This window comes from Artibeus jamaicensis, unplaced genomic scaffold, assembly GCF_021234435.1.
Source record: "Artibeus jamaicensis isolate MK-2021 breed Jamaican fruit bat unplaced genomic scaffold, CSHL_Jam_final contig_1028, whole genome shotgun sequence".
Taxonomy (NCBI): domain Eukaryota; kingdom Metazoa; phylum Chordata; class Mammalia; order Chiroptera; family Phyllostomidae; genus Artibeus; species Artibeus jamaicensis.
Genome location: NW_026521201.1, coordinates 6085995 through 6112431, shown reverse-complemented (window position 1 = coordinate 6112431; position 26437 = coordinate 6085995). Strand labels below are relative to the sequence as shown.

The 26437-nt window shown below is 42.3% G+C and overlaps 1 protein-coding gene across 1 annotated transcript in view; it reads left to right on the top strand.

The window, feature by feature from the left end:
- Window positions 1–4991: 4991 nt before the first annotated feature.
- NINJ2 (ninjurin 2) overlaps window positions 4992–26437 on the top strand; it is a 75090-nt gene continuing 53644 nt past the window's right edge. Inside the window, exon 1 of the mRNA XM_053662449.1 lies at window positions 4992–5027. The gene's annotated coding sequence lies outside the window, so the exon portion shown is untranslated. The remainder of the gene's footprint in view (window positions 5028–26437) is intronic.

Here is a 26437-nt window from a genome sequence, read left to right as displayed (position 1 = left end):
CTGAAACAGTGAGCCTCAGTAAGGCTGCAAGGTCAACAGGTTCCATGCCAAGAGGACAGAAAATCCCTGGGCCTCTCCAGAAGTGAACTCCCTATTTCCACAACCCCCCTTTAGGGAACCCGGGTCATTGACCCTCAGGTGTGAGGGTCAGGCTATGGTCTTTGTTTTTGTGTGCTTGCTTTGCACCCGGGCACAGAGTTCATGGACTGGTGTCTGCCCGGATACCCATTTTCATTCCTCATCTGTACACAGCCAGGCTGGGTCTCATTCAAGCAGCCAGGACCTTTCCCCTTCAGCTACAGTTTCCTAGAAGTGTGACCTCCCAGTTTTGATTCACATAGGGCTTAGTCCCTAGGGATAGCAGGGCAGGGCAGGATTGGTGGTATTGGACCCTTAATGCCACGCCTTGTCTCTGTCTCTCTGGTTGTCACACTAATCTACATAATGTTATGCCCCTACACACCTCTCCTGTGAACTGTCTTCAAGGGGGTTAGGGATGAGGGTGAGGAACAGAAATCTCGCAAAGTCTGTGACTTGTCCCGGTTGCTACAACAGAATCTCTGTTAACCAGACCCTAGGCTACTTCAGGCAACCACTGGAAGCCAGTGCCTTCCTTACCTGACAGCCTCTAAGCCCAGGAGCTCTCTACTTTCAGGCCTAGAGGAGCAGTCAACAGGACAGAAGATTTAAATCCTTTGCTGAGATCTCCCCTCTCCTGGCAGTTGTAGGAGTGGCTTGAAGAGGAGTTGGGGGCGGAGATAGGGAGTCGTAGGCAAACTTTCTGCTCAGTGCAATTTCCACTGGTGTTCCCAAACCTCAAGAGTTCGGTGTAGCCTGTGCATGCTTTTCACAGCAATAGTAGCCAGCTGCAGTGGTGGGGGTTTAAGGTTGCTGCTTTCAATATGAGGTAGAGAGATAGAAATAGAGAGGAAAGAGAGAAAGGAGGAGGGGAGAGCGAGGATATGTATATGGGAAAAAGACTGAGAAGCAAAAAAAAACCCCTTGTTTTGTTATTCCATTCTCTATGTGATTGGCAGTGTTTTTCCTTCTCCATTGAGAAGTCAGCCTCCTCCCCTACCATCCTAATGTGACCTACTTATCTACTCCCTTAAAGGGAGGTACCTTGGAAGGCGTCTCAGTCCAGGGCAGTTCTGTCTGAGTCTCAAAGAGACAAGATCTGTAGCAAATGAAACCCAGAAGCTGTAAAATTGTGGAGCAAGTGGTAGGAAAGTTAGGCAAGGCTGGGGAAAGAAGGGAAATAGAGGTTAGCCCTGAGGAGAGTGTTCAGTGGCGTGCTCTGGGACATCGGGACTGTTCATGCTGCGACTAAGGCGAACAGGTTTTGGACCTAGCACAGAATAGAATAGTGGAAGCTGCTATCATTGACTCCTGGAGAGGGTGTCCAAACAGAATAAAAATAAAATCTCAGTTTTGCAAGTTTCCCGCTTTCTGCTCCTAGTTTACTGAGCTGATTTATCTCATCTCTGAGCCCCAGTTTTCTTATCTGCAAAGTAGAGACAATAATTTCTACCTCAGGAGACTTATGAAAAGATTAAATGATTTACTCCACCCTCTGTTCAGTCCTAAAGAAAACTCAACTACGCCCCAGAACAATGGCACATAAATCATAACAACTATTATTTACATATATCTATTTTGTAGGAGGCACTGTATGTATAGCTTATCTCAATTCTGTAAGAAATGTATTATGACCATTTACCAATAAGGAATCTGAGGCCCAGAGAAGTTAAGTTGCTTAGGCAAAGTCACACAGCTAGCAAATAGCAGAGCTGAGGTTGGCACTCATGGTTGTCTGACCCAAGGCATGTCCTCTTAAATATCTCCCCTAGACTGTCATGTCACTGGCCTTAATGACAAAGGAATTGGCAAAACCCTTCTTCCCAAATATTAAGTAAATTTAGAAAGCTGAGTCACATTGGGCCCCTGAGAAATCAAAGAATAATTGGGTTGTATAATGCTATCATTTTATGTTAATCTTGGCAAGGAGGAGAGATTGTCTTGCAGTCTGGAGACTATAAACACCTATCTGGTTCTAGCCTCTGGGCCTTCAGTCTGGATTCCCTCCAATCCATTCTCCTCATTGTAGTCACAGAGAACATTTTCCTGTTTCTATTACTGGTTCCCAGCTGCCTTCAGAATTACATCCAAACCCAGCATGGCCAAGGCCTATCCTGTCCTTTGTAGGCCCTAAACTTGAAAAATCCAATCCTATTTTTTGTCAAATGTATTAAAATACATCTAGATCACTTACCAAATGTGAATTTTTAATGTAAAAATTTTGAGTTTTTTATTATTTGCATTTTGGAATAATTAATTTAAATGTTTAGTTTTCATATATAGGTGCCAATAATTTTTTCAGGTCTCAAATATTTGGGGCCTTTGGGAAGCTCCTGGTCCTAAGGGCTGTGCATGTGGTGCCTAATGGGTAGAACAGCCCTCTGTGTGGCCCCATCCACTTCCGCTGCATACCAGGCTTTTGTAAATACTGTTTCCTCTGCCAAGAATTTTGTTCCTCCTTTTTCAGCTCTGCCCTGATTATACTATTCTTCCCTCCCTCACTGCACAGAAATTTAATTATTTTGACCTAAGTTCATAGGTGCCTAGCCTGTTTTTTTGTGTGTGTAAAATAGGAGTAATAGTGGTACCTACTTCATATGGCTATTAAGAAGATAAAATAAGTTTTAGTACACCAAAGCCTTTTGCTACACAAAGACTTTCTACACAAAGGGAGCTTTCTAACAAGCTCCCTTTACCTGGGAGCTTGTTAGAAACACGAAATCTCAGACACCACCCCAGACATATTGAATCAGAATCTGTAGGTTAACAAGATCCATAGATTATTTGAATGCATATTGAAGTTCGAGGAGCACTACGCTAAAGCTCTTAGAACAACAATTTTCTATTTTTTTAAATTATTATTATTATTTTTAGAGAGACAGGAAGGGAGGGGGAAAGAGAGGGAGAGGAACATTGATGTAAGAAACATCACTTAGTTACCTCGTGTACACACCCTGACCAAGCACAGAACCTGCAACTGAGGCATTGAACCAGCGAACTTTTGCTTTGTGGGACAACATCCAACCAACCAACCCACCTGTACTGAGCCATCAGTAAGGGCAGAACGGTGATTTTCAACCTTTTTCATCTCATGGCACACATAAACTAATTAGTGTAATTCTGCAGCACACCAAAAAATGTATATTTTTTGCCAATCTGACAAAAAAAATATAATTTTGGTTGATTTACCAAGAAAAGTAATTACCTACCCTTTTTGCTCCTATATGACTTTTGAAAAATTCAGGTGCCTATATTCGTATATACGGATTGCAGGTATCAAGAATTAACCAATCAGATGTAACCTAATTATGACACATGACCAATAAGATGGAACTCTATCATATAACCTATGTATTTATGGTTTAAGACACGGCATTCACACTGGGCAGCTATTGTTGTGTTGGCCGTTATTTTTTAATTTGACAATCTAAGGGGAAAAAAGATCAGTGCCCCTGGCTAAATAGTCAGATTTTGTATGTTTTAAAAATTCTTGTGGCATACCAGTGTGTACTAGCTGAATCTAATTTAGTGAAAATCACTGAATTAGAACAATGCCTGTTCCATATAAACACTAGATAAATGACAACCAATGTTATTGTCATGATCGTCAAAGGTAAGGTTTGCAGGTTTCTTTCACACCTTACTTTTAACTTCAAAACTCTTGTCAGTGGTTTGCAAACAGAGCTCCTGGGGAACACTGGTGTACCTGGGACCTGGACCTGGCATTTCAGCCTAATGCTAATGTTACAACCAAGCCGGGGTTGCTGCGCTCACCTTCCCTCCAGGAGCTAGATAAATAGGCAAATGCAACACGTGGTGTAATAAGGGCTACGAAAAGAGTATGCAGGAGTCCTGCAGGAGGCAGCTGAACCAGGCTTGTGGGGTCAAGGAAAGCGCTGTGCATTCTACTGCCTGAGAGATGTTTCAGGAACTCAAGATTCCCCTTCAAAGTGACAAAGTGGTAAAGTAGTCTCTACCTAAACAATGAACTAACTGCATCCAGGTGTGAGAGGGCCTAGAAAGGCCTTTAACTTTGCTCTAGGAAGTAGAATACAGACTGCCCTTGCGGTCTGTTCCCAAAACAAACAAGGGAACCATGGGAATTTGAGTCTAGGCAGTACTTGGTGTCCAGGTACAAGCCCCCTCACTTAAGAGAAAACTTCAGCTTTATTGCAAACCAGACCCTCAGGAGCTGTAAAATTCTTAGTCTCTCAGAGCCGTAGTTTCCTCATTTCCAGAACTAGAATAACCATTCACCTCCCTATAGGGTCTTGTGAGGATTAAGTGAGAGGACAAAAGTAAAGTTCCAGACACAAAGAAGGGACTGAAGGACTTGTCCTTTCTCTTCTCCCTAGTTCGAGCACGGTGTAGTAGCTGGACGGATTTAGGCCTGAGGGTTGAAGCTTCTACACTGCAAAATATTTCTTCTTACAAGTACCACCCTCTTTTCAACTCTCTCAACCTGGTCTGAGAGGCTGAGATATACTGCAATCCTGTCGTCTACAAGCTGGAAGGGAGGGGATCAGTTAGTGTCACAGATGGAGTCGTTTTGGAGGGAAGAAAAGGCGCACTGTTTTCCCCGAGCCCTAGGCAGCTGAAAACTCCTGAACAGATCCGGCACAGTGCAGCCACGGCGAAAGTCCGGCTGCCTTCCTGTCCTTAAGTGGTGCATCCCCGGTAGAGACCTTCGTGGAAATATGTATGTTATTTTCATAAGGGTGCACTGTGACCTCTGCGTCTTCCCCCACCCACACTAGCCCCGGAAAAGCAGACAAGCGCTGAACGGAAAAGGCTGAGCTGTCGGGCAGCCGATGATTGGCTGGGAGGAGGCCGCTACGACAGCGCTAGCGGGAGAAGGGGTGGGGCAGGCAGGGCACAGTTGTGCGCCTTGGGGAGGATCAGGAGGACGAGCGCAGAATCAGCTGACTCTGGCTCAGCTCGCCGCGAAGGTAGAAGGTGGCCTAAAGATAACCTTTCCCCCCTCCGATCCAGGGACCTTCCTCGAATTTGGCTGTCAGTTTAAGTTTCCTGGCTTATCTCTTTCTTCCCCTGACAAGGAGATCCAGAGCAGTCTTAAACCTTTTTGAAAGCAAAATAACCCCCTCCTACCCCCAGCTCAGCTCAGCCTTTGGCTCAGTCTGTGGGGCAGTCAAACTGGCTTCGGGGTGGGGGAGGGCAAGGAGACCTTTTCCCGTCTCTCCCCCTCGGGAGCGGACTTGCAGATCCGGTGGGTGGAGCCCACTCAGGCCTATTTCGGTTCCTTATTGCAGAGGAGCTGTTGATTTCCTGCTTAGGTCCCCATAAGCTTTCCTTATGTTGTTAATAATAATAGCTACCACTTTTGATACAGAGCTGTATCAAGCAGGCACTTTACATATTTTTTCTGGTATTTCTGGACAACTGTGTATCATTAACCCCATTTCACAGATGAAAAACTTGAAGTTCAGAAAAGCCAGCTTGCTGGATGTCACAGCTATAGTAAGCGGTTCAACTGGGATTTGCGTCCTAGGCTGGCTGACTCTAGCTGAGCACTTGCATCCTGCTTGCCATACTCTCTGGAGGAGGCTATGCCAGGACTATGTTGTAGCACGTTGTGTTTAGCTAAAGTCTACCCTAAAGCCATATTGATTTCTTTTAAAGAACAAAAATTCAGACGAGTAAATTTGAAGATCTAACTGGCTATATTGAAAGATTCATGAGTGGAGCAGCATGCCATCCAGTAAGTAGAGCTAAGCATAGAATGTGGAAGGTTTTTATAGGCAGGAGCTGATGAGGACAAGAAAGCTATTATGGTCAGGGGAATGCAGATTAAGGCCACACTTAGATGTCACCTCACACCTGGCAGGATAGCTATCATCAATAAATATACAAACAGCAAGTGGGAGCCCTGGTGAACTATTGGTGAGGATGAAGATTAATGAAGCTGTTACCAGAGAAACTCTACACTCGTTCTTCTGGTAAACGTGGTAAAGAATTGCAGATCAGCAAGTCTAGTACTGTGTAAGCAGGGTTTATTAATGATACGTTCTAGTGGAAGAGAAGGGGCCTTTCGAAGGTGGGGGAGCAAGGCAAACGCTTGGGTGGCAAAAAGCAAGAGTGGCAAGATCAGGGGTGGCAAGAGGATCAGGTCCTTTGTTCCCAGGACTTGTATAGTTGGTGGGATGGAGGTAGAGGTACATATTGATTAATGAGTAAAGGTGGTGCCAGCTTGGAGTGGGTGTGGGGTACTACCTAAACGTATGTATGTGTGGGGGTCTGTTAGCTTGAATCTTGCTCCAAACTAACCTTGTTCCTCTTGTCATAAAACAGACACAGATAGGAGGCAGTTAATTAAAGTTGAGGCAGTTACCTAAAGTTGTTTATGGGCTCTTTATATAAGCATTAGGGACCTTCATAAAATAGTAGCCAGAGGTAGACAATTAACCAAAGTTGTTTTATGAGCTTCTTCTTTGGGCACTGTCGACCCCCTCTTATTCCCCCTTCTTGGGGGATGAATACAGATTCAAAGGCTTTCTTTCCCTGATAGTGGAAACAATACACACAGAATTTCAAGGGCTCCCCTCCTTAGTGCTAGCATGGTGTTTCTTATGATGTTGGAACACCTGTCAATATTATTGGACCAGACCCAGAACTGCTGAATTAGGGTGAGACACAGTTTGCTCCTTGCCTTAGTTTGCTATCTGTCCTACCTAACAAAGCCACTATGGAGAGCTGTGTGGAGGATCCTCAAAAAGTTAAAAATGGAACTACCTGGTGACCCAGAAATTCTTCTTCTGAGTATAGATCCCCAAAAAGCCAAAATACTAATTTAAAAGAAGGTGTGAAGACCCATGTTCATTGCAGTGTAGTTAAAAACAGCCAAGGTATGAAAGCAGCCCAAATGCCTAGGCTTGTGCATAAAAAAGTTGTGGTACATATATATAATGGAATATTAACTGGCCATAAAAAAAGAATGAAATCTTACCATTTGCAACAGCATGGATGGACCTGGAGAGTATTGTGCTAATTGAAATAAGTCAGAGAAAGACATATGAAGACCATATGACTTCACTTGTAAGTGGAATCTAAAGAATGAAATAAACAAACAAAACTGAAACACACTCAAAGACAGAGAACAGACTGTTGGCTGCCAAAGAGGAAGGGGTTTGGGAGACTGGTGAAAAAGATGAAGGGGATAAGAAACAAATTGGTAGTTACAGAACTGTCATGGGGATGTAGAATACAGCATACGGAATATAGTCAATAATATTGTAATAGCTATGTATGGTGCCGGGTGGGTAGTGGAAATTTGGGGGAGGGGGGGTTACACTTTGTAAAGCATGTGATTGTCTAATCACTACACTGTACATCTGAAACTAATACAAAATAATATTGAATGTAAACTGTAATTGAAAAATAAAAGTTTAAAAAAGAAAGTCATTAGCAAAAGAAAAAAGATAAAAAGGATTGCTTCATTATTTTCTATTATGGGAAGGGCACATGTCTCATTAGACAGATTGCCTCAATTTTCTTGAAGGGGTGGATTCATGAAACAGATTACTTCTGTGTTACTAACCAGAAAATTCTAGATTGATAGATTAAGATTACATTCCTAGAGAAGGTTAAAACTGCCATGAAGCTAAATCTAGGTTCAGTGTCATGGACTTTAGCATAAGCAACTTCATTTTGAGCCTGTGGTTTCTCTTTTAACACATCAAAGACATTTTGGGAGGTCTAGACTAGGAAATAATCTAATGCTAGAGCAATACTAGAAAAGATTTCCCCTAGAGCCTGTTTCTTTAGCACAGGGATCTCAACAAAGCTAGTGATCTGGAATTCTTTTCTGACTTCTGTGAGAAGCATCTTAGCTTGGGGCACATTCCTCCTTCCATCCTCCTGACCCTTTGCCAACCTCTAGGTCCATCCATGCTGTCACACATGGTAAGATTTCAAATGGTTTGCTTTGAAATGCATTGGGTAGCTCAGTGAGTTAGATCATTGTCCTGATATATCAAGGCTGTGGGTTCAATCCCTGGTCAGGGTACGCAAAAGAATCAACCAATGAATTCATAAATAAGTGGAATAATAAATCAATGTCTCTCTCTTTTTCCCCCTTCTCTCTTTTTCTGAAATCAATACATTTTTAAAAATAGGTTTTTAAAAAAGACTTCAAATGGTTCAAATGGTGAACCCTGCAGAGAAAGAACAAGGCATTCTATTGATTCAAAGCCTCACCAGGTGGCATTCACCTGCAAATCAGTCATAAATATCATCAGTCTAGAGAAGTGGAGAGTGAGACATGAGGAGCAACTCAGGGTAGTCACTTTCAGGAGCTCAGAGTGCTTGAGAAGTACAACAATCTCCCAGGCCCTACCTACATGCCCCCACAGAATAGACACAGCCCATGTCCCCAGAACAACCCCCTTCTTGGTGAGTGGGTAGGACTGCTTAAGAAGTCATAAGTGGTAGCTTTGAAAACCAGGGAGCATTATACACATGGAAGGCAGGGCTTTTGTTATAATGAAACATCATAAGGCAATGTCTGGTTTTTATTATTTAAAAATAGTATAAGCAATTTGTCAAATAATTACATCTAGTGAACAGAATTACATAAGAGAAAAGTCTGAAAACCACCTGGAGAACCCATACCTTAAGGTCCCAAGACATAGGGTGTGCAACAGTTTGGGAAGATCAGTTCTTGTCCTCATCTCCAACCTACAGCCCACTCTGTCCATCCGGTTGTGAAATGGGGAGGAGACGTCTGTGGCATTTGAGCCACAGTGGGCTGGGGTGGGGAGGATTCTTCATTCACTTATGAGTAAGCACAGTACAAAGTGGACATTTAAAAATAGAAGAGACTGTTAAAGGGGAAGAAGAATAGAAGTTACCAAGCCCTTTGGATGAGTTAATGATTAGTTGAGCACTGAAGGTACTGAAGCCTTTGAAAGGAAGGCCTCAGTAACCAGAGTGCTGTTCCCCCAGGGTGTGTCGTATTAGAACTACACTTTAACTTTTTTCAGGCCAAAAATATTTACCCAGTTCTAAAGCTTCCGTTTCCACATTTGCAAGATAAAGAAGTTGGATTTGATGGCTCCTAGGCTGCCCTCAAGTTTGGAAACTCTTGATTCTGCAATGCTCAGATATTTTCATTAAGTGATGCACAACTCCTCCATCTCAATAATGTGTTAATCATCTGACCAACTGCTCAGCTTTCCTGCTGTATGAGATCATCACTGCCAGTTCTAAGTGCATTTGGCTGCCAGAGGGCAAACAATCAATGTGTGAACTGGGGGTGCATATTACTGTGACAATATGTCTGGCAAATCTGAGGCATGTTGATTTAATCTGGAATATCACTAAATGTGGTGAAGTCTCCAACACACCATTGGACCACAGTGCTTGGGGCAAAGCCTCTGAATTTGCTTTCAGACAGCAAGAATCTTAAGGCCTCAGGGATTTGGGGAGCCAAGAATCATAGTCCTAGAAACCTTATATGGAGGATCCTCAGAAAGTTACCAGGTCTGTCCCCAGCCCTCATACGATTCATTACATTGGCACCATCATCAGCCTAGTCCATTATGCTGAGGTTCTACTTGATATGATCCACAGTTGGGGCTGAAACCATCTGCAGAAGGCACTTGGGGAAATCTATGTATATCACATGACTAAATACAGTCATGGCAAATGGTCATGATCCCAAAGTGACAATCCACACATAGTTTCCAGAAGGCATCAGTGGCTCTTTAGGTACCACAAACTTTCAAATGCATAGATGAAGCAATAGGTTAATGTGAGGAACAGGATTTTTCTTCTTTTTAGTAAATTCTTACATAATGTTCTGAGTCCCATCACTGAAGTATATGAAAGATGTAGGAGCACAGAGAAGGGAGGAAAGCGGTAGGGAAAGGGGCACATTTATTGAACACTATCAGCATAGTGGTTAAGAATACAGGCCATGGAGCTAGAATGCTTGGACTTAAATCCTGGGTCTTCCACTTCTAGCTATACTGTCTAACCTAAGGCAAATTACCTAACCTCTCTGTGCCTGTTTCTTATAGGACTATTATGAGAGTGAAACAAATTAATTTACATAAAACACTGAGAACCATGTCTGACCCATATAAATGCTATACAAGTGTTACTTAGTGTGACAAGTCCTATGCTAACTGCCTTACATGTATTATTTGTTTAATAGCAGCAATTCCTTTTGAAAAGGAAAATACAGCAAATTACCAAGTTCTAGTATACTAGTTATAACAATGTCTGTGACTAGGGGTATATATGGGAAAGGAAATATATGGATGCATAGACCAAGCCCTTATTTCTTTTACCAGTTCCTTCTACATAAAGGGCTTTCATACTATGTCTGATTGCTTTTTTTCTGGATACAATAATATGAATTGGAAAACTCTCCATGTCAGATTATGTAGCTCCACCTTAACCTTTTAACTGCTACATAGCATTACACAACATGGATATACGGTAGATTCTTTACACATCCCCATATAGTTACTGTGTATCTAATGTTTGCTGTACATAGTACAGCATGTGGGAGGAAACAGAGGGTAACAAAGCAACATAGAGCATGGCCCCCAAGAAGTTTGTAACTTCTGGGGGAAATCTGGGACTTACAGATGAAATAATCAGAGACCAGTACAAGGAGATATGTAATAAAATATTAATTGAATTTAAAACTAAGTGTCAATCTAGTGATTTAATAGGAAACAACACATTGTATATGAAAATGGAGCTAAGGACCTGCCTTCTGGAAGTCCTGGCCGAGACAGAGAACAGATCTACCCATTAGTTCTTCTAGCCTCTTGAAAAATTACTCAAGACAAGAAGGACAAGTCTCCACTCCCTTAACAAGCTGCAACACAGCAGCATGTTAGTGTCTCGTCTGGAGGAGGAATGCAGCAGGCCTAGGTGATCTCCTGCCATTTGCTTGGAGTGTGGGCAGCACCTTCCTTCTAAAGTGTGCAGGAGATTGTTCTCACCGCTGTCTTCTGATAAAGGCTCAAGTTGTTCTTGAATTCCCAAGTGGTGCAGACACTTTAAGGCACTGCAACTCTGCTCAAGGAATTGGAATGGGTACTCCCTCTTTTGAGGTCCTGAGAATACTGTTTGGCTCTGCTTCTTGGGAAGAATTTACAGGGTTGTGAAAGCCGTTGTACCATAGGGCCAAGCTGGGGACATTCTGTGCTTAGGTATTCATAAGGTTTTGCCAACGCTGTATTTCTTTTACTCCACCCTAAGCACTAATTACCATCTAAGTCAGTAACACCTGGTTGCTAAAGAGAATTAGATTGTGTCAAAGTCCACACTTGACATTCCTTTTGCAGGGCCCTGCCCAGCAGCATTTTTAATACCTTGGTTGGAGTAAACCTTTTGACCTCACCCTTGACCACTTATACTTCTACACATGCCTTTGTCTCTATACTGATGGGATAGTCAGTAATAGAAAACTATTTACTGGGCACTTACTATATATTTAGCTCTGTGTAAAGCATGGGGTTAGGGATATTGGGGGAGGGAGGTTTATTAGAAAAATGAGAAATGGCTCTGCCCTTGGCTTCAAACTTTGATACACACAAGAACACAACACAGTAGATCCTGAAGTGGTCAAGGTAGGTGGCATAGACAACAGGGTCGCCCACATCACTTCCCAAATAGATACCTCTCGGTTCCTTCTGGCACCCCTGCAGCCTGAGTTCAGTGAAACAAGATGACCTGAGGTGGCAAACAGATCAACATTTTGCTCATAGTGTCACAAAAAGTCAGTGTTTCCCTGGTTGCTTGGGAACCAAAATGACTGTTCCAATTTTCCCTCTAACTTTTTATTTTCTAATACAGAAAAACAGAAAGACTAGTACGATGAATGTCTTTAAACTCTTCACCTATATTCATCAATATTGCCATACTTATTGTATCTCTTTCCACAATACACAATTCCACCTCACCCACAATTTGAAAGTAAGTTGTAGACATCATCCCTGATATCTACAGATATCTACAGATATCTACAGACATCAACTGATATCAGAATCCTGTTATCAGTATCACTCGGAAGAAAATTGACATTGATATACTGTTCATATTCACTTTGGCCAATTATTCCCAAAACAACACTCTCTGTAGCTCTTTTTCTTTTTTTTCTTCTTTCTAGGCTCTTTTCCATTTTTAGAATTAAAACATAATCAAGGATTAGTCACTGTGATTGTTGTCCTGTCTCTGAAGTCTCTTTTGATCTGCAGCGGCACTCTAATTCCCTTTTTTTGTCTTCTCATCATCTCAACATTTTTGAAGACTGTTGTATTGGAGAATGATTCACTATTTGGATTTGTCTGATTATTTCCTCATGATTGAATTCAGATTCTTTTTGTGGTAAAATATCTTTACCATAAAATTCACCATTTTAACCATGTTTAAGTATATAGCTCAGTGGCATTAGGTACATTAATAATACTGTGCAATCATTACCACTACCACTGTCTATTTCCAGAAACTTTTTGTCATCCCAACAGATATTCCATTCTCATTAAATAATAACTCCTTATTTCAACCTCCTCCCAGCTCCTAGTAATCATCATTCTACTTTCTGTCTATGAATTTGCCTATGTAGACACCTCATATGAGTAAAATTTGTTGTTTTGTATCTAGCTTATTATTAGTATAATGTTTTCAAGTCTCATCCATGTTGCAGCATGTATCAGAATTTTCCTCCTTTTTATGGCTGAATAATATTTCCTTGTATGTATATACCACATTTTGCTTATCCATTCATCTGTTGATAGGCACTTAACGTGTCTAACTTTTGGCTATTGTATATATGTTTCTATGAACATAGGTGTACAAGTATTTAAGTTCCTGTTTTCAGTTCTTTTAGGTATATATATAATACCTAGGAGTAAAATGCCGTATCACATGATGACTCTATGTTTAACGTTTTTTAGTACATTTTAGTGATTTTGCTATTACAATTGTTCCATTTTTTTCTTCCCTTTATCCCACTCCATCCTGCGCCTGGCTCCCACCAGCATTCCTCACCTGTGAGTTTATGTCCATGGGTCGTACATGTAAGTTCTTTGGCTTCTCCATTTCCTATACTATCTTTAACCTCCCCCTGTCTATTTTCTACCTATCAGTTGTGCTTCTTATTCCCTGTATGTTTTCCCCATTCTGCCCCCACCTCTCCCTGCTGATAACCCTCCATATGATCACCATATATGTGATTCTGTTCCTATTCTAATTGTTTGCTTAGTTTCTTTTTGGTTTTGTTTTTTAGGTTCAGTTGTTGATATTTGTGAGTTTGTTATCATTTTACTGTTCATAGTTTTGATCTTCTTCAATTTTTTAGATAAGTACCTTTAACATTTCATATAATAAGGGCTTGGTGATGATGAACTTCTTTAGCTTTTCCTTGTCTGGGAAGCACTTTATCTGCCCCTCCATTCTAAATTATAGCTTTTCTGGATAGAGTCATCTTGGGTGTGGGTCCTTGCCTTTCATGACTTTGAATACTTCTTTCCAGCCCTTTCTTGCCTGCAAGATTTCTTTTGAGAAATCAGCTGATAGTCTTATGGAAACTCCTCTGTAGGTTAACTCTCTGCCTTTTCTCTTGCTACTTTTAAGATTCTCTCCTTCTCTTTAATCTTGGGTAATGTAATTATGATGTGCCTTGGTGTGTTTCTCCTTGGGTTCAATTTTTTTTCAACTCTCTGAGCTTCCTGGACTTCCTGGAGGTCTATTTCCTTTGCCGGATTGGGGAAGTTCTCCTTCATTATTTTTCAAATAAGTTTTCCACTTGTTGCTCTTCCTCTTCCCCTTCTGGTACCCCTATAATGTGGATGTTGGAGTGTTTAAAGATGTACTAAAGGTTCCTAAGCCTCTCCTCAATTTTTTTTTTGAATTCTTGGTTCTTTATTCTGTCCTAGTTGAATGTTTATTTCTCCCTTCTGTTCCAAATCTCTGATTTGAGTCCAGGTTTCCTTCCCTTCACTGTTGGTTCACTGTATATTTCACTTTTTATAGCCTTTACTTCTTCTATTTTGCATCTGTACTCAACCAGTTCTGTGAGCATCCTGATTACCAGTGTTTCGAACTCTGCATCTGATAGGCTGGCTATCTCTTTATTGTTTAGTTGTTTTTCTGGAGTTTTGATCTGTTCTTTCACTTGGGCCATATTTCTTTGTCTCAGTGCATCTGTTATGTTATAAGGGGCAGAGCCTCAGGTATTCACCAGGGTGGGGCAACCGAGGTGGCTGAGTTGTGGCGCTGTATGTGGGGGAGGGATCAGAGAGGAAACAATACCACTTGTTCAGCTCTCTGCCCTCTTTCAGTCACTTCTCCCACTATCTAAAAGGAAATTGTGCCCTTCTGGTGTTGATTCCCAGTTGGGTAGGTTTGTGTATATTCTAGGACCCTGTGGGTCTCTCCATTGAACTCTCCTGTGAGGCTGGGAGTTTTTCCTGCGAACTTAACCCTCACAGATTTTTTCAGTCAGAGGTTCTGAGGCTTTATTTCCCCACAGTGGAACCCTGAGTTGCTCAGTCTCCCCAGTTGTTCCACCCAATTTATCCCCACTTGTATGTGGACCACCGAGGTCCGCTAGCCACCACCTTGCCACAAGTCCTCTCTGCCCAGCTGCCCATCTCTGCCCATCTTACCGGTCTAAATGAATGTTTCTTCTTTAACTCCTTGGTTGTCAGACCCCCATACAGTCCAATTTCCTGTAAGTTCTGGTCATTTTTTGTTTTTAAATTTGTTGTTGTCCTTCTTTTGATTGTGTGAGAAGGGACAGTGTATCAACCTGTGCCTCCATCTTGGCCCCAAGTCATGAAAAGTTTGTTTTCTTCTAAAAGTTTCATAGTTTTAGCTCTTAGGCCTTTGAATCATTCTGAGTTAATTTTTGTATATGGTGTAAGATAAAGGTCCATTTTTATTGTTTTGTGTGTAGGAATATCTAGTTTTCCCAGCACCATTTGTTGAAAAGTCTACCTTTTTCCCATTGGCTTATTATTTCCATACACTCTTTTTTTGGTCTGTATGTCCGCTATATCCCATTTTAAGAAGTATATGGGTTTTTTCAACCTCTTTCTCAAATTTATAAAGGGAATGAGGAGAAAAGTCCTAAAGGCAAAGGAATTTAGTATTATGGTGCCCTGGATTGGAATGCCAGGAAGAGCACAACAGGCTGGAGGTGCCCAATTTTCAGATAAGCATTCAAATTGTCAGTGATGAGCAAGCATTTTATTCTATCTTAAGCCCATTCCCTTACTATCTTCAGCACAACCATTTTACATTTTCCCCGTGTTAACAAACTTAAAGGAACCAAATATGCTTGTAAGTCATGTTGTTTTGAAATTGTACATGATGCAAATGAGATTGATTTTGTGTGTGTTTAGCCTTTAACTCATAGAATAAGGATTCCAATTAATCAATAGTTATTTATTGAGTACAATTTATATGGGGCATTGTGACATAAAATTTATAGTCAGGGTGGCTTATAATATAATTGGGAGACTCTAAGTATCTACAATATCTATCTATGTCTATCTATCTATGACTTGATAATTACTTGGAAATGGGAGAGATGAAATTGAAATCATTGGTTAAAAAAAAGTTCTCAAAGTAGGGCCTTTGGGGGATTGTTAAAGAGAAAGAGAAAATTCAGATTCAGGGTTCAGGATGAAAAATACTGGTATTTAAATGCAAAGGCAAGAATGAGTAAGCTATCTGGTGACAGTGAGCAGGCCAGCCCGACTAGATCACTGAGGTGTGTGGGCAAGCACTGGTGGACATGTGGGGTGGGGCTAAATTATGTAGGCTTTTAAAATAGCTAGGCTTTTTAAATAATGAGGACAGCCTTAACATTCTTAAATAACATGATTAATTTGTTCTAACAGAGGAGTGTAACACTGCTGTAGGTAGTCTGGTCCAGGAGGGGACATGTGAAAGATTATTAGAGAAGAAAATTTGATTAAGTTCTCATAGGACTTCCTTGGAAAGAAAAGCAGTAGATTTTTGCCCAAAGTCCGATACCAGACTGAGGTATTTTTCAAAACTTCTTATTGATATCCATGGTTAGAAAATGCACTGGGTCTAAGATCCCATGAGATTTTGCTGAAGTTCAACCCGACGTTTTGTGTTAATGGTGTAAAATTCTCACTCTTGGCTCTGTTTTGGTTTGGCACTCTATCTAGATTGGCTCACTGTGGTGCCATGTTTCCAAAGCATCCAAGATACAGGCACGGCTATAATTTCAGTTTCCCTATTTTTGCGAAAGGTCAAGTTTTTTAAAACTGTTAGTGGGTCAAATGGAATTTGTCTTTGTTGAAAATTTACATGAAAACTGGGAGACATTGCAGTTGGTCTTCAGAACCTTCTCCCCATATCTCCCCCTCTCCCCCTAGAGCAGGGGAATCAAACTCGTTTTCACTGGGGGCCACATCGGCCTCGAGGTTGCCTTCAAAGGGCCAAATGTAATTTTAGGACTGTAAATATGTAACTACTCCTTAACTAGGGGCAAGGAGCTTGGCGCTGCTGCCAGGTAGAAACAAGGTGCTGGCCGGATAAAACAAGGTGGAGGGCCGGATTCAGCCCACCAGCCTTGTGTTTGCCACCTGTGCCCTAGAGGCTAAGCCTTGTCAGAGCCTAGTACTTTCTCTTCATTTAATGCTTTCCCACAACAGTTGGAAATTACCTGTGATGCACACAAGTAGCTCAGGGTGCTCAGTCCTAAACAAGTGTGTTAAGTCTTGATATTTGGGAGAGTCACTGGAGAAGAGAGGGTAAGCAGTGGCCTGTGGGCTAGGCTCAGGAAAGATGCAAGGACCTCATGAACATTCCAGAGCACAGTTTGGACAATAGCATGTGAGGAGCCTTTAGGTTGATTTCCCCAGTGGTCAGAGGCTGACTGCATTTTTAAACTGTCTTCCCAGCCTGAACACTCCCAACATTGGAATTTCTTCAGATGGCTACTGTGTTTGGTTTTCAACCAGGACAAACAAAGAAAAGAGATTTGTTTTCCTGTCTGCTTTTGCTGAATGGAATCTCTGATTCTACTTACTCGTCATGCCTTAGACACAGCGGGGCTGGTTAAGACTTAGGACATTAAACTCTGAGCATACAGGACTCCTTGCATTCCTGAATCCTTTTACATATCCTGAGCCTTAATACAAGTTTCATCCTCTGCCTCCCACTCCTTACCAAAGTCCTTTCAATCCTTGGGTAATTCTGCAGCTAATTCCCAGCTAATATTCTACCCAAAAATTGTTATTTCAGCTGAACTTTCCCAAACTTGAACATCCTTACCAAATATTTCAGCTTCCTCACAATCTAGTTATCTTTTCTCATCTGCATGCCTTTCTGTTATGATTTTGAAGTGATGAAAATTCTCCTCTTATTTAAAGGGTGTAGAAAGCTCAGCCACCAAAGAGGTGTTGCAGAAATCTATATACCTAATTCCAGAATTCTGGGAGTTTCAGGTTAAATGTATAAGAAACCTTTTTGTTTGGTGCTTTTCTTTTCACTTTCTTTTCCCCTTAACTGAAAATTGGTTAGGAGCAAGAAAATAGATTGTGAATCACAATGATTTAAAACAACACCCACATACAAACACAAGGAGAGGCTTTGCACTTCCCATTTCTGATCCAGGGTTCAGGAGGTAGAAGCAACTCCAGGTGAGCAAATTTGCAGATGCCCATGCATGTCCAGAACATTCCCCCAAGGGTCATTAGAGACAGTCCAGCAGGGGCGTGGGGGCCAGTCTTCTGTTTTGGTTTTCTTTCAGAACTTTTGTCCAGGGAGCATCCTGTTCTGTTATATGCATACCCACTGCTGTCTCCAAATTGCTAGGTGGAGAACAACAAGAACTCAAGCTCCTGACATTGAGTTAGAAATAGAAATGGGCCTGGTTTCAAGGCTATGACAGGGATGGTGGCTGAGTCCTCCCCCTCAAACCCTTCTGCGTTTTGCCTTTCACTCTTCCCCTGCCCAGATCCCCAGCGCTTAACCCCATCCTCACACAACAGTTGAAGGAAACTTTAAATGTTTTCAAAAGTGCCCTTGAGTCTTGCACATAGTTAAGAAGCAGCTGCTTCCCTTTCAGAACATTAGACAAACCTGACTGTCTTCCTTCTCCCTCACTCAGTTGGGTCTGGGCAGCTGGGCGCTGCTGAGCTGGGACCTCTCATGAGGGAGCTTGCAGCGAGGTGCACACACCCAGCCTTTTGAGTGAGGGACCTGAATGGGGTGGGAGGGTCATGTTTGTAGGGATTTGCATTTTTGCAGGCTGTGTTTAGAAGCTGCTTTCCTGCTTCTAGAAAGCAGGGGCCCACTCTGGCTATAATTATAACCAAATAGTCACTTTCTTTCAAAAACTCTATTTTCAGATGTTAACTCTTTTTTTAAAAACTATTTATTTATTTATTTATTGAGAAGGGGGAAGGGAGGGAGAAAGAGAGGAAGAGAAACATTTATTGGTTGCCTATCACACACATCCCATTTGTGACCAGCCCACAACCCAGGCACATGCCCTGAGTGGGAATCGAACCAGTGAACTTTTGCTTTGCAGGAGGAAACTCAACCAACTGAGCCATGCTGGTCAGGGCTACTCTTTTCTTTGAAATGGGAAGGGGGAAAAGTGGCCTTGCAGGCAGGTGGTCCCCAGTGCATTCCGTCTCCTGAGGAAGGAGGGGCAGTGTTGTTTGGTAAAATTTCTCTCTGCTATCTTGGGGATACATGAAGACAGGAACTGAGGTAGGGCCTTAGGGACTGCAGAGACTGAAGATTCTTGTTTTCATCATCTAGACAGTCAGCGAAGTCTCACGTGGGTTCATTGCATAGACAGACCTGGAAGAGAGGATTCCTGGGTTGTGCTCCCACTTTCCCTCTTATTAGACCTATGCTACTAACATCCAGGTAGCATCATGCAGTGTCCAAGGGAGCCAGACTGCCTAGCTTTGAATCCCATGTTACTAGTTGTGTGACCTGCTCACTCTTTGTGTGAACTTGGGCAAATTCCTGAATAATGGTGCCTACCTTATAGGATTATTGTGAGGATTAAATGAATACAAGCAAAGTGTATGTGGCATATATGATAAAAGCACTACTGTGATTATGTTTTTTTTTCCTTCCTTGTCTGTAAAATGAGGAAATGCTATTAACCGTTATGTTGGTCATTCTGCACTATGGACAGGAAGAGCACCCCTTGTGTGCTGAACACTCACTGTACATGACATTATGAGGAGATGCAGAGGAAAGAAAAGATCTGGCTCTTACCTTCTGCGAGAGGAAGGGGAGACTCCTCAGAGAGATTCTCAGAGAAAATGCAAAAGAAAAAAATTCTATGTGCTGCTTCCCTTACAGAAAGTGTCATGACACAGAGTCTGTCAGAGTCTTGAATACCAGTGGTCATTTCTCCACCCAGAGCTGCATTATCAGCTCAGCCTGAAGATCAAAGAAAACTGTGGAGGGATCATGCCGCTTCTGACATGCTTGGCCTTGGTCTTTGGACTACAGCTCCCTGTTCCTTAGTGATTGGTTTTGTTTTGCCTTTTTTAAAACTTTTTTTAAATTTTATTTTTCAGTTAGAGTTTGCATTCAATATTATTTTGTATTAGTTTCAAGTGTAGAGCATAGTGGTTAGACAATCATGTACTTTACAGAGTGTTCCCCCAATATTTCTAGTACCCACCTGGCACCATACATGGTTATTACAATATTAGTGATTATATCTCCCATGCTGTATTTTACATCTCTGGCTATTTTGTAACTACCAATTTGTACTTCTTAACCCCTTCAGATTTCCCAACCTGTCCCCCTAACCCCGCTCCCCTCTGGCAACCATCAGTTTGTTCTCTGTGTCTTTGAGTCTGTTTCAATTATTTGTTCCTTATTTTGTTCTTTAGATTCCACATATAAAGTGAAATCATATGGTATTTTATCATGCATCTTATTTCTTCCACTAGACAGCAAGTTTTTTTCAATTTATTTTTTATTGATTATGCCATTACAGTTGTTCTATTCCCCCCTTCATTCCCCTCCACCCTACCCCCCCATCCCCATCATTACCCCCCCTTTAGTTTATGACCATATGTCTCAAGTTCTTTAGATTCTATATTTCCCATGCTATTCTTGCCCCCCCATCTATTTTCTATCTACTGTCTATGCTACTTATTTTCTGTACCTTCTCTCCCCTTCTCCTCCTCCCACTCCCCTATTGCTAACCCTCCTTGAGATCTTCATTTCTATGTTTCTGCTCCTGATCTAGCTGTCCTTTTAGTTTGCTTTTGTTTTAGGTGTGGTTGTTAATAACTGTGAGTTTGCTGTCCTTTCACTGTTCATGTTTTTTTAACTTCTTTTTCTTAGATAAGTCCCTTTAACATTTCATATAATAAGGGCTTGGTGATGATGAACTCCTGGAATTTAATCTTATCTGAGAAGCACTTAATCTGTCCTTCCATTCTAAATGAAAGTTTTGCTGGATAGAGCAATCTTGGTTGTAGGTCTTTGGATTTCATGACTTGGAATACCTCTTTCCAGCCCCTTCTTGCCTGGAAGGTCTCTTTGAGAAATCCACTGCCAGTCTGATGGGAACTCCTTTGTAGGTGACTGTCCCCTTAGCTCTTGCTGCTTCTAGGATTCTCTCCTTCATTTAATCTTGGCTAATGTAATGATGATGTGCCTTGGTGTGTTTCTTCTTGGGTCCAACTTCTTTGGGACTCTCTGAGCTTCCTGGATTTCCTGGAAGTCTATTTTCTTTGCCAGATTGGGGAAATTCTCCTTTATTATTTGTTGAAATAAGTTTTCCACTGGTGGCTGTGCCTTTCCCCCTTCTGGTACCCCTATAATTCGGATGTTGGAGCATTTAAAGATGTCCTGGAGGTTCCTAAGCCTCTCCTCATTTTTTTTAATTCTTGCTTCTTCACTCTTTTCTGTTTGGCCATTATTTGCTTTCTTCTGATCCACTCCATTGATTTGAGTCCCAGTTTCCTTTTCGTCTCTATTGGTGTCCTGTGCAATTCCATTCATTTCAATTAGTTTCGCCTTCATATGTTTCTCTAATTTGTGGCTATAATCAACCAGTTCTGTGAGGATCCTGATCACCAGTGTTTTAAACTGTGCATCTGAGAGTTTTGCTATTTCTTCATTGCTTAGATTTATAGGGTCTGGGGCTTTGAGATCTTCTTGAGCCATTTTTGGTCTGTTCTCACCCATTAAGTATGAGGAGCGGAGCCTTGGACTCTCAGGTCACTGGGTTGTGAAGCTGTATGTGGGGGCATGGTCAGAGCAGGGAACTAGCGACCTCCTCTGCTGTTTCTCGCCACTGGGTGAGGAGCAGAGTCTTAGGTGGTTCACCAGGGCGGGGCCACTCAGGTCGCTGGGTTATTATGCTGTATGTGGAGGCGGGGTCAGAGCAGGGAAATGGCGGCACCCTGTGCTGCTGCTCACCATGGGGCCTGCTCAGTCCCATAGTCTCACCGCCCGCTCCCTCGCTTGTCTATCTGCGCAGGAAAGCGGACCGCAGTCAACCCACAGCCCTGCTCCCTTGCTGTTTCCCCGCGGTTGCTGGCTGAGTTGCCCACCAGGTCCAACCCTGCGCCTGGGTTCCACGCTCCTGAGTCCGTCTGACCGAGTTTTTCTGTGCAACCCCGCTCCAACAGCTGCTGGTTTCTCCCCTCTTACCAGTCAGGCTGAAGAATTTGTTGTTATCAGACTTCCGAAAAGTTCAATTTTCTGTGTTCTGGCTGTGTTTTCTGTTGCTAATATTTAGTTGTCTCTAAACTTGGTTGTGAGAGAAGGCACAGCGTCTCCACCTATGCCTCCATCTTGGCGGAAGTCCCCACAGCAAGTTCTTGAAAGCAGAATCCAAATTGTGCTCACTGTTGTTTTCCCATATTCTAGTACATCTTTACATTTCCCCATGTCCCTTATATCCTAGCATCCTCCCCTAATTATAGCTCTATAAATATTTATTGGGTAAAGTAATTTTGTTAAATCAAATGGTAATGTTAATAAACAAGCTAATCCAATAAATTTAAGTAAATAAATAAAAATAAAAGAAAAAGAATGGCTTCAAAATCACTAAAAAGAATTAAATACAATAGAAAAATGAAATAATTAGGTGGAAGAATTTGAGTATGTAGGTCTCTCCCCTGCCAGCCTTCCATCAAACCGCTCATACCCTTACACAACCTATAAAGATATATAGACAACTATATGTTGAGGGTCCTAGAAAGCCAAGCTAGCCCAGTAGGGTAAGATTATAGAGAACAATGGATTATTTGCGTAGTACATTGTAGAGGAAAAGGATGGAACATAGAGTTCAGGATGGGGGTAGAGGAAGGACTGTAATAGCAATGAATTTTATTCTTTGAAATACTGCCTAACATCCTGGTGTCTGGGGAATTTACCTCCCTTGCCAAGCCTCCCTAGCCAAGCGAGGTCACTGGTGGACCTGTTGGTTTTCTCCTGAGCCCCTCCAGACCTGTTACCCTCTCACCCATCCAAGGCATATATTGGATGCAAAGTAAATGTAAGGATGGATGCTCTTGGGCCAACTGAGCTTGGACTCAAGTTGGTAAAGAACCACTGGAGTTTTAAATTCAGAGCTATGCTTTGTGTGCATGGGAAAAACCTCCACTGATTTGGGCTCATTCATTTAGGGACTCACAGCATTGAGCAGGCTGGGTGTGATGCCTCAGCAGGAAGATGAGCCCTAGGAAAAGGTGTCTCCAAATAGGATCTGAAGGCAAAAGGAAAGCTTCCCCAGTGGGTAGGTGGGAGGATGGGTGGAGCTGGGAGATCCCTCCCAGAAATGAGAGCAGCTTTCCATTTTAAGGACTACAAGCCTGCCAGCCAACAGTTGTCGGGGTGGAAACTTATAAAAATAGCACTGTCAGAAGGGATGCTTCACCCTCCAGGGACTCTGTTCCGAAGCCCCTTTCTTGGTTCCATTCACCTCACGCCAGCTACCCAAAGAACCTAGCCTTGAGGCTGTTGACCCTGTTGACTGCGTGATGCTCCCTCTTACAGCATGCACCTTTTTCTGATCCAGTCTTCCAAAAGCTAAGAACCTATAATAGCCCTTGGATAAGGGGACACAGAGGTCCCATTAAAAGTCCTGTGGGAAATTTAGAGCTTATATCTATGAAAAGTAAAGAGAAGGTAAATTTAAACTTATTGAAAGCAACTCACACAAGGGAAGGATTTCTAAACCTGGAGCCAGTAAATCCTCAAGGAGGTCTGTGAGTTCAGGGGTGGTAAATCCATTGAAATTGTGTGTGAAATTATACATATATGGATAGGTGTGGCTACATTTTTTCTGGAACAAGGGTCCATAACCTTTATCAGATCTTTATAAGATTCTATCAGACCTGAGGAGTTAAACAAAACAACAAATTTTCCTAGAGGATAAAGGTGGGAGCAGGGTGTGAAGGAATTTGGAGGACATTCCAGCTCCTCCTACTTCCCATATGTCACAAATATATGTGCAGTGGGAAACAATGACAAACACAGGGAAGTGACAGATCACTTGTTTAAAAAAAGACATCAAAACTGATAGAATCCTGAGGATTTCCCAGATTTTCTTACAAAAGTTGTCTTTCTCTTCTTGAGTAACTGCTCTTTCTTACCTGCCCCTCTCCCTTCCGTGTTGTCTTCACTGCCGCTGGGGAACCTATTTTAGTTGCTGCTATTTTTCCAATGGGACTGAGGTCAGAAGGGGAGGGAGGTTTGTTGGTCGGTCTGGAATGAGGAGCCATGGTCTGGGAAAGGCTGAGTATATCCTTTATCTGATTTAGTCGTTGCCAAACTTTTCGAGCTTATCAAACTTAAAGCTTTAAAAATATCTTTGGCCCTGGCTGAGTGGCTTATTTGGAATGTTGTCCCACACCCCAAAAGTTTCTCAGTCAGGACACGTGCCTACGTTGCTGGTTCAATCCCCAATCGAGGCACATATGGGTGGGTTGATGTTTCTCACATTGAAGTTTCTTCTCTCTCTCTCTTTTGGATTTAAAAAACAAACAGAACAAAAAACACTTTTGGACTCCTCCAAGAAATTGTAGTTATATTTTTAGTAACCATGCATAAAAAATTTCATGCTGATAAAAAGCCACTGTTCATTAAATAATCCTTCAACATGTATTTAAAAAATTACAGCAGCAGCAGCTGTATGTGTTTTAAAACTAGTTCAGCACCTGCATGTGAGATGAATTATTTATTTGGTTGCAGGCCTTGTGCATCTGGATCCAAGGACCCCATACTGTAACTGAGGACCCTCTCCATGTCCCATAAAGTGGGAGTCACTAGTCTAATTTAAGCTCTTCACTTCACAAATGAGGAAGCTGTGGTCTAGGAAAGTGAAGCACCTACTGAAGTAGGGTGAAGCCCATTCCAGAACCCAGGTCTCCTAACCATCTCCAGAGCTTTTTGCAGGATGCCCAGGAGGCTGCATAATGTTCTTAGGGCTTCTACTCTCCCATTGGCCCTGGAACGGCCTCCTCTCCCACACCTGCAGCCACACTTCTCATACTCTTCCCTCACTGGAAGGTCTCCAAAGGGCTCGTGAGGGAAGAAATTATTGTTTTGGGCTTCCCAGATCTGGGAAACAAGAGAGTCAGCTGTGACACCAGGTCTTGGCAACAAAGCGTAACACAAAACTATAATGATGGCTGCCAGGGGCTGTGGGCGCTAACCATGGGTTCAGCCTGACCTCACTTAGTCCTTACAACAAACTCTGTAAGTTAAGTATTATTATTATTATTATTATTATTATTATTAAGATTTTATTATTTTTAGAGAGAGGAAGGGAGAGAGACACAGAGAGAGAGAGAAACATCAATGTGTGGTTGCCTCTCCCATGCTCCTCCCCACTGGGGACCTGGCCCACAACCTAACCTGACTGGGAATCAAACCAGCAACCCTTTGGTTTGCAGGCCAGCATTCAGTCCACTGAGCCACACCATCCAGGGCTAATTATTATTATTATCATCATCAGTTTACAGATGAGAAGACTGAAGCTTAAAGATGTGTTATAAATGGCTTGAGATAGCATTCACACCAAGTCTAAATTCAGACCATGTGATGGTAACCATTATGCTCTACTACACTATGTAATGCTAGGCTCAGGATTCTCAAATCCTCTTTAAGACTAAATAGTTTTGCTACCCCTTTACTCAAGGAATCATCTTGAACCTTATCACAGCTTACCAGTAATGAGTAAGCCCCTGTCTTCCAGGACAATGAAAGCAGTATTGCCACATCTTCAGGACTTTCTGGACAATATTCAATCCTTGAGGGCAGAAGCACTTATTCTTTAAATTCTGATTCTAGCTCATAGTTGGTGTGCAAAGGAGGCTGGAAAAGGTGAGTTCCTAAGCTCATTTCTACCTCTATCCGGGCTGTTCCCCATCCCAACATGCTTCCTCCCCAGCTCACTCACTCACTAAAGAGTATAGGCTAACAATAGAGTTCCCCTTCTTCACGAAGCCCTTGAGGACTCTGTGAATCCACACTGATTTTTCTTGTTTCTTCTAGAGCATTTTCTCCCTAACACTAAACGCAGCTTCGGCCTTTCGATTCTTTTGGCTAACTGAAAGCAGAGCCAAATGTATTCTGTGGCCCCTTCCACAAGTGCCCAGCTTGGGGCTGGACATACCATATACTGCCAACAAATACTTGCTGAATTAAATCCGATGGTTCTTAGATCAAATTACCCCCTCCTGGACCATTTATTCTGGCCACAGCTTTTCTCCGAAGAAATTGCTCTTCCCCCTTCCCCACCCAATTCCCCATGGGGCTCATGAGTTTTGAAAGTACTGGGATTTGTTTTTGCTACCTTGTCAAAAGCAAGCCTGCCTGACCTTTCTGAAAAGCTTTTGTCTGTGGGGCCCATGTGGCTCTGCCTGGAAGATGTGAGTCCAACTTTTGTATACCTGAGCTGGCTCTCATAAAGCCCTAAGAGACCATTAAAGGCTTTGGCAGCTCAGCTATTTAAAATCACCAGAGTCCAAGTGGTGAGTTAAAGGCAAGACACGAAGAAAGGTGTGTGCAGTGTTCTTCAACACTCGTGTCACTTTCTCTCAAGGGCACTTGTTAACCAAGTGTGTTTGCCTTTTGCTACCCTGGGAGGCCATGAAACTCTGTCTCTTCAGACTGAGACAGAACTTCTGGGTAACAGGCAGTTCAGATCCTGATCCTCAAGACTGTTTCCCCAGGGCCAAGGGCTCTGCCACTGTGACTGAGTAAGCCCTCTGGTCACAGTGCTAGATGACCAACCTTCACAGGGCCAACCAAAGCTGCTAACTAAAGCTTGCTGAGAGTCTTGATCAAGACACACACCTCTCTGAACCTCAGTTTCTTCATCTGTAATAATGGA